The sequence below is a fragment of the Mandrillus leucophaeus genome, unplaced genomic scaffold, assembly GCF_000951045.1.
Source record: "Mandrillus leucophaeus isolate KB7577 unplaced genomic scaffold, Mleu.le_1.0 Scaffold128, whole genome shotgun sequence".
In the NCBI taxonomy this organism is placed as follows: domain Eukaryota; kingdom Metazoa; phylum Chordata; class Mammalia; order Primates; family Cercopithecidae; genus Mandrillus; species Mandrillus leucophaeus.
In genome coordinates, this window is record NW_012101209.1 from 5684148 (window position 1) to 5692773 (window position 8626).

Here is an 8626-nt window from a genome sequence, read left to right on the forward strand (position 1 = left end):
GTTGACATTTCAAAAAATGTTTGTTGAAAGAATGAACTTTACTAACAGCATAGTCTATATATGACATGGAGAAGGTCTAAGTCACCATTATTATTTATTCTAAATTAGGGTGAATTTTACAAACTATCCTGTGGATCAAGGCTCTTTAAAATAGTACGGAAAGATTCCATTGTATTTCCTGGAGAAGGAGCGCAAGCATGTGGAATGATTCTGTCACTTTGGACCATTCTGTTTCAATGTGCTAAATGCCAACTAAAAATAGAAAAAGTAGACTTCAGAGTAAAGAAAATTACCAGAGATAGAGACATTATATAATAATGTAATAAAAGGGCCAATTCACCTAGAAAACATAATAATAATTCTGTTATGAAAACATCATAATCCTAAATTCTGTTATCATGCACTTAATAACAGAGCTTCAAAATACATGAACCAAAAACTGACAGAACTAACAGGAAAAATAGGCAAATTCACAATTGTAGTTGGAGGCTTCAACATTCCTCTCAATAACTGAGCAAACAAGTAGACAGAAAATGAGCAAAGACCGAGAAGGCACAAATTAACATCATGAATCAATTGGACATATTTGACATTTATAGAGCACTCTACCCAACAGCCACAGAATACACATTGTTTTGAAATGCATATGAAATGGACTTCTGAACTGTATCTTGGATCACAAAGCAAATATTAACAAATTTAAAATAATCAAAATCATACAAAGTATGTTCTCTAGTCAAAATGGAATTTAAATAGAAATTGATAATATAGAATAACTGAAAAATCACCAAACATTTTAAAGTTAAGCAACACACTTCTAAATAATCCATGAGTCAAAGAAGGAGTGTCAAGGAACATTACAAAACAGTTTGAAATGAACAAAAATGAAAATATAACAAAACAAAATGTGTGGGATGCAACTAAAGCTATGCTTTAAAAAATGTATAGCATTAAATAATTACATTAGAAAAAGAAGAAAGGCTGGGCATGGTGGCTCATGCCTGTAATCCCAACACTTTGGGAGGCCAAGGTGGGTGGATCACTTGAGGTCAAGAGTTTGAGACCAGCCTGGCCAACAGGGTAAAACCCCGTCTCTACTAAAAATACAAAACTTAGCTGGGCATGGTGGCACACACTACCCAGCTACCTGGGAGGCTGAGGCAGGAGAATTGCCTGAACCTGGGAGGTGGAGGTTGCAGTGAGCCGAGATTGCACCACTGGACTCCAACCTGGGCAACAGAGCAAGACTCAGTCTCAAAAAAAAACAAACAAAAAAGAATCAAATTATTCCACCTAAAGACACCAGACAAAGAAGAGTAAAATAGACCCAATGCAAGAAGAATAGAGAAAATAACAAAAATAACAACAGATCAATAAAATTTAAATCAGAAGAATAGAGAAAATCAATTAATTCAAAAGCTGTTTAAAAAAAAATCAGTAAAAATGATAAGCCTCTAGCAAGACTGACAAAGAAAAACACAGAGGAAACACAAATTACTAATATCAAGAATAAAAGAGGGACACCACAGATGCTACAAACATTAAAAGGATAATAAAGGAATGTAATGAATGACTCAATACACATAAATTCCACAACTTAGATGAAATAGAATAATTCCTCAAACCAAAAATAATGAAGTTCATCTAAGATGAAACAGACACTCTGAATAGTCCTATATTTGTTAAAGAAATTGAATCAGCAGTTGAAAAGCATTTTATAGAAGAAGTCTCCAGGTCTGTATGGATTCACTGGTAAATTCTACCTAACATTTAAGGAAAAAAACAAGGCCAATTGCAGAAACTCATGCCTGTAATACCAACACTGGGAGGCTGAGGCAAGAAGATCGCTTGAGCCCCGGAGTTCAAGACCAGCCTAGGCAACAAAGCGAGAGATCTCATCCCTACAAGAAATTTAAAAATTAGCTGGGCACGGTGGCATACATCTGTGGGCCTAGGTCTTCAGGAGGCTAAGGTGGGAGGATCACTAGCCCAGGAGGTGGAGGGCTCCATTTTGCCACTGCACTCCAGCCTGGGTGACAGCATGAGACTCTGTCTAAAAAGTAAATAAAGAAAATAAAATTTAAAAAAAAATACAAATTCTACATTATCTTTGTCAGAAACTAGAAGAGGAGGAATACTTCTCAACCTACTTTATGATTTTGCTAACAAAATCATACAAAGACAGTAAGAAAATTATAGACCAGTACTGTAACCAACATAGATGCAAAATATCCTCAATAAAATGTTAGTAAATCAAATCCAGGAATATATAAAAAGAATAATACATGACTAAACAGTTTGTCCCAGCAATACAAGGCTGACTTAATAATCTACAATTTTAAAAATGTAATCCACCATATTAATAGTCTAGCTCTTTCCTTCAGAGCAGGCGGCGGCGGCGGCGGCGGCGGGCGGCGGTGGCGGCGGCAGCCTATGCAGCAATGGCCAAGATCAAGGCTCGAAACCTTCACCGGAAGGAGCAGCTGCTGAAACAGTTGCACGACCTGAAGGTGGAGCTGTCCCAGCTGAGCGTCGCCAAAGTGACAGACGGTGCGGCCTCCAAGCTCTCTAAGACCTGAGTCGTCCGCAAATTGGACGTGTTCTCACGTTTATTAACCAGACTCAGAAAGAAAACTTCAAGAAATTCTACAAGGACAAGAAGTATAAACCCCTGAACCTGTGGCCTAAGAAGACACACGCCATGTGCCGCCGGTTCAACAAGCACAGATAGAACCAGAAGACCAAGCAGCAGCAACGGAAGGAGAGGCTGTACCTGCTGCAGAAGTACCCAGTCAAGGCCTGAGCGGCCCATTGTCAATAAAGCACAGCTGACTGAGGAAAAAAAAAAAAAAGTCTAAAGAAGAAAAAACATAGGAACATAATAACTGATGCAGAAGAAGCATTTGGCAAAATTCAACATATATTTATGGTAAAACCCTCAGCAAACTGGAAAAGAAGGGAACTTTCTCAAACTGATAAAGGGCATCTTCAAAAAACCTACAGGTAATAATATATTACATATTACTTATATGTGACTATACAAGTGACATGATATCACTCAATAGTGAAAGACTGAATGTTTTTCCTCTAAGACTAGAAACAAGGCAATAATGTGTACTTCTACCACACCTATTCCAAGTCACATTGAACTCCCAGCCAGTGCAATATCATGAGAAAAAGGAATAAAAGTCATATAGATTGGGGGGAAAGATATAAAAAGAGTCCCTATTCTCAGATTATGTGATTGTGTAGAAAATCTCAAGGAATTTGTATTGAAAAACAAATTTCAAGACATAATTTAATTTGGCAAGGTTACAAAGTTAATAGACAAAGATCAATAATATTTCTATACACTAGTAATATACATTTGGAAATGAGAAATTTAAATAACATTTATAATAGTTTTTAAAATGAAATACATATACATATATACATGATATAAATGATATTTAATGGCATAAATCTAACAAAATAAGTACAGTATCTGTATCCTATGTACAATATAACGTTGATGACAGAAATCAAAGAAAACTTAGATAAATGAAGACATATGCCTTTCCAACCAATTAGAAGATTCAATATGGGCCAGGCACAGTGGCTCACGCCTGTAATCCCAGCACTTTGGGAGGCCAAGGCAGGCAGATCATGAGGTCAGGGGTTTGAGACCAGCCTGGCTAACATGGTGAAACCCCATCTCTACTAAAAATGCAAAAAAAAATTAGCCGGGTGTGGTGGCACGTGCCTGTAGTCCCAACTACTCTGGAGGCTGAGGCAGGAGAATGGCTTGAACCCAGGAGGCAGAGATTGCAGTGAGCCTAGACTGCACCATTGCACTCCAACCTGGGCGAGAGAGCAAGACTCTGTCTCAAAAAAAAAAGAAAGAAAGAAAGAAAGAAAGATTCATTATAATAAAGATGTTATTTTTTCCAAAGATAGTTATAGATTTAATGCATTTCTGGGCAGGCACAGTGGCTCACACTTGTAATCCCAGCACTTTGGGAGACTAAGGCAGGCAGATCGCCTGAGGTCAATCAGGAGGAGTTCGAGACCAGCCTGGCCAACACGGCAAAACTCCATCTCTACTAAAAATACAAAAATTGGCCAGGCACAGTGGCTCATGCCTGTAATCCCAACACTTTGGGAGGCCAAGGTGGGTGGATCACCTGAGGTCGGGAGTTCGAGACCAGCCTGACCAACATGGAGAAATCCCGTCTCTACTAAAAATACAAAATTAGCTGGACATGGTGGCGCATGCCTGTAATCCCAGCTACTAGGATGGCTGAGACAGGAGAATCGCTTGAACCCGGGAGGCAGAGGTTGCAGTGAGCTGAGATCATGCCATTGCACTCCAGCCTGGGCAACAAGAGCAAAATCCCATCCCAATAATAATAATAATAATACAAAAATTAGCCGGGCATGGTAGCATGTGCCTGTAATCCCAGTTACTTGGGAGGCTGAGGCAGGAGAATTGCTTGAACCCAGGAGGCGGAGGTTGCAGTGAGCTGAGATCATGCCACTGCACTCCAGCCTGGGAACAGAGACAGACTTTGTCTCAAAAATAACAATAATATTAATAAAATAAATAAATAAAAATAAGATTTAATGCATTCCAATCAAAATGCCAGAAATACTTTTTAAAATAATAAGCTGATTCTGGTATTTATTTTTATTTTTATTTTCATTTATTTATTTTTTTTTTTTTGAGATGGAGTCTCGCTCTGTCAGATGGAGTCAGGCTGGAGTGCAGTGGCCGGATCTCAGCTCACTGCAAGCTCTGCCTCCCGGGTTTATGCCATTCTCCTGCCTCAGCCCCACCTCGCCCGACTAGTGTTTTGTATTTTTTAGTAGAGACCGGGTTTCACCGTGTCAGGTTTCGAACTCCCGACCTCAGTCGATCCGCCCAACTCGGCCTCCCAAAGTGATAGGATTACAGACATGAGCCACTGTTTCTGGTCCCTTGTTTTTTTTGTTGTTTTTTTTTTTTAACTGAACAACTCACCGCACCATCTTGGCGCCAGCCACTGTGCTTTGCATAGCCTTGATATTTCCAAGATTCAAAATGTTTCAAACAGGATTTTAGTGACACAATTTGCAATTCTCACTCCAAATAGATTTTATGTATACATCGCCTGCAGGGGAGGTAATCCCTGCTGATAAAGTCTGCACTTCAAAGCTTCCTGCCTTATCTTCAGGTAAGGGAATTGTTTGAAGGATGTGTGTTAGTAATTACTCAGTCTTTGGGGTAGGCAGGAAGTTTGTAGTATTGCTATCAGCTTTACATTCCTATTCAGGAGCTAGGTAAGTATTCTTCCTCAAGGAAGACCCTGAGGTTTAGGAGGCTGATTTTCACACACAGCCAGTACATGGTGAAAGGGGATTTGAACTCTGGTTTGCCTGGTTTCAAAGTCTAAATCTTTTCCCCTACATCAGGTTGCCTCTTTTATTACTGAGTGAGCAACCCCACTTCCTATGAAACTGGCTCTACTTCATTCTGAGCTGTTTTTTAAAAAAAAGTTCCTACTGTTCTCCCAGCTGAGGAGTTCAAATTATTCTATAGTGCAATAGCATAAACTAGTGTTTCACATGCTATGGAATTCTCAATGGGTTCATCGGTGAGTGTTGTATTTAATGGGGATTGAAAATCATATAGGATGATTGTTCATTTGATCAGCTTCTTTGAAGAGACAGTAAGAGAAATAATTGCACAGAGACCAAGCATAAATAATGTTGCTTGACATGAATACTAGAATTCTAAAGCTAGATTTCCAATTATGTGTTAGATCAAAATAGTTTATATAAGAAAATATTTCCAGGCTGGGCGCAGTGGCTCACACCTGTAATCCTAGCACTTTGGGAGGCTGAGGCAGGCGGATCACTTGAGGTCAGGAGTTCAAGACCAGTCTGGCCAACATGGTGAAACCCTGTCTCTACTGAAAGTACAAAAATTAGCTGGGTGTGGTGGTGGTCGCCTGTAATCCCAGTTCCTCAGAAGGCTGAAGCAGGAGAATAGCTTGAACCCAGGAGGCAGAGGTTGCAGTGAGCCGAGATCTTGCCACTGCACTCCAGCCTGGGTGACAAGAGCGAGACTCCATCTCAAAAAAAAAAAAAAGATTTCCAAAATTATAACCAAAATCATTAGTAGAGTATGATTAAAACACGATTCCTTTTAATAGAGCTTTTTCATGGCCACACCAATTGCAGAAAATTAAGTCAAGTTACATCAACCCTTTGTATATTGATGAGTGCTTATAACATACTAGAGGCTGGGGTGTGGTGGCTCACGCCTGTAATCCCAGCACTTTGGGAGGCCGAGGCGGACAGATCACTTGAGGTCAGGAGTTCGAAACCAGCCTGGCCGAAATGGTGAAACCCTGTCTCTACTAAAAATACAAAAAATTAGCTGGGTGTGGTGGTGCACGCCTGTAATCCCACCTACTCGGGAAACTGAGATGGGAGAATCGCTTGAACCTGGGAAGTGGAGGTTACAGTGAGCCAAGATCATGCCACTGCACTCCAGCCTGGGCAACAGAGTGAGATTCCGTCTCAAAAAAAACCCAAAAAAAACCACACACACAGAAAACCCAAGCTGTTGCATGGGCCAGTGCCCAGGGCGCTCAGGGAAGAGGCCAGGACAGTTTTCTGGGAATGAGAGCCCTTCTCCTACCTTTTTAAAAGGATTCTCAGATCATTTGCAGGTTGGGGATTTGGGTCATGGGATCACTTTTTTTTTTTTTTTTTTTTGAGACGGAGTCTCGCTCTGTGGCCCAGGCTGGAGTGCAGTGGCCGGATCTCAGCTCACTGCAAGCTCCGCCTCCCGGGCTTACGCCATTCTCCTGCCTCAGCCTCCCGAGTAGCTGGGACTACAGGCGACCGCCACCTCGCCTGGCTAGGTTTCTTTTGTATTTTTTAGTAGAGACGGGGTTTCACCGTGTCAGCCAGGATGGTCTCGATCTCCTGACCTCGCGATCCGCCTGTCTTGGCCTCCCAAAGTGCTGGGATTATAGGTTTGAGCCACCGCGCCAGGCCCATGGGATCACTTCTAATTCAGGTCTGTTTCTCACCATCTCCCAGCGGTATTTCTGGCCTGGAAAGACACCTCTTCCTACCCTGCTCCCTCCACATATTCACGAGTTTTCAAATGTTTCAATGCTTTCAAATGTTTTACATGACAACCTCCTCCCCAGACAAAAGCTTGCTGAAATAATATTTACACTTACTTACACACACTGATGGTTTCTCCTCTATTCCATTTAATTCCATTTCTTTACAAAGCATGCTGGTTGTAACCAGCTGCATTTCTTACTCCTTAGAGGAATAAGATTAGTAAACCCATTGTTTGCAAAGCCCTAGCCTTAAATGAGTTATCCTCTGTTATAGGAGAGCTTTAGAAGACTCCCCACAATAGAGAACAGCCCTGGATTCACTCTCCCTACCCATGCTGGCCCCATCCTGCCCCACACCATGTGTCCAGACTCCATGTGTCCAGACTGTACCTGGACCACAAACTGGCCTGACTTTGAGTAGACAGTTGAGAGCTTTCTACAGTTTTGGGAGTCTCAGAAGGTTCCAGACTGAACTTGCAGCTCCCTTCTCAGAGTATAGCTGATTTGGATCATAAATCTGTGAACATGGAACTGGAAGGGACTTTCCTTTTTTTTTTTTTTGAGACAGAGTCTTACTCTGTCACCCAGGCTGGAGTGCAGTGGCACGATCGTGGCTTACCACAACCTCCACCTCCTGAGTTCAAGCGATCCTCCTGCTTCAGTCTTCCAGTAGCTGGGACTACAGGTGCGTGCCACCATGCCCGGCTAATTTTTGTATTTTTAGTAGGGACAGGGTTTCGCCATGTTGGCCAGGCTGGTCTCAAACTCCTGAGCTCAGGTGATCTACCCACCTCGGCCTCCCAAAGTGCTGGGATTACAGGTGTGGGCTACTGCACCTGGCCAGGAAGAGACCTTCTTGAGGCCCACATTTTTATAGAGGAGGAAACTGAGGCCAGGGATTTCTTGCAGTCAGCATAATGAATTTGAGATTTATCCAAGTCGTGTGTAACAGTGGTTCATTTCTTTTGATTGCTGAGTAGTATTCCACTGATGAATGTACCATAGTTTGTTTCTCCATTTACCTATTGAAGCACACTTGGGTTTTTTCTAGTTTTTGATGATTATGAAAAGGACTGCTATAAACATGTACAGATTTTTATGTGAACTTAAGTTTTCATCTCTAGTAAATACTTAGGTGTTAGATTGCAGGGCCTATGGTTAGTGTATATTTAGCTTTATTAGAAACTGCCAAACTATTTCCAGAATTGCTATATAATTTTGAATTCCTCCCAGCAATGTATGAAAGTTCCAGTTGATCCACATCCTCACCAGCATTTGATATTATCAGTTAAAAATAATTTAAAAAATATTTTAGCCATTCTAGTAGGTATACAGTGGTATCTCACTATGGTTTTAATCTATGTATCACTAATGGCTAATGATGTTAAAAACCTTCTCCTGCATTTATTTGCCACTAGTATATCCTTTTTGGTGCTGTATCTGTTCGAGTCCTTTAAAAAATACATTTTAGGCCGGGTGCGGTGGCTCACGCCTGTAATCCTAGCACTTTGGGAGGCTGAGGC

General features: G+C 41.2%; 1 pseudogene; it reads left to right on the forward strand.

Moving 5' to 3' along the window:
• The first annotated feature begins 2441 nt into the window (after positions 1–2441).
• On the forward strand, positions 2442–2803 carry LOC105533718 (annotated as a pseudogene).
• The last annotated feature ends 5823 nt before the right edge of the window (positions 2804–8626 follow it).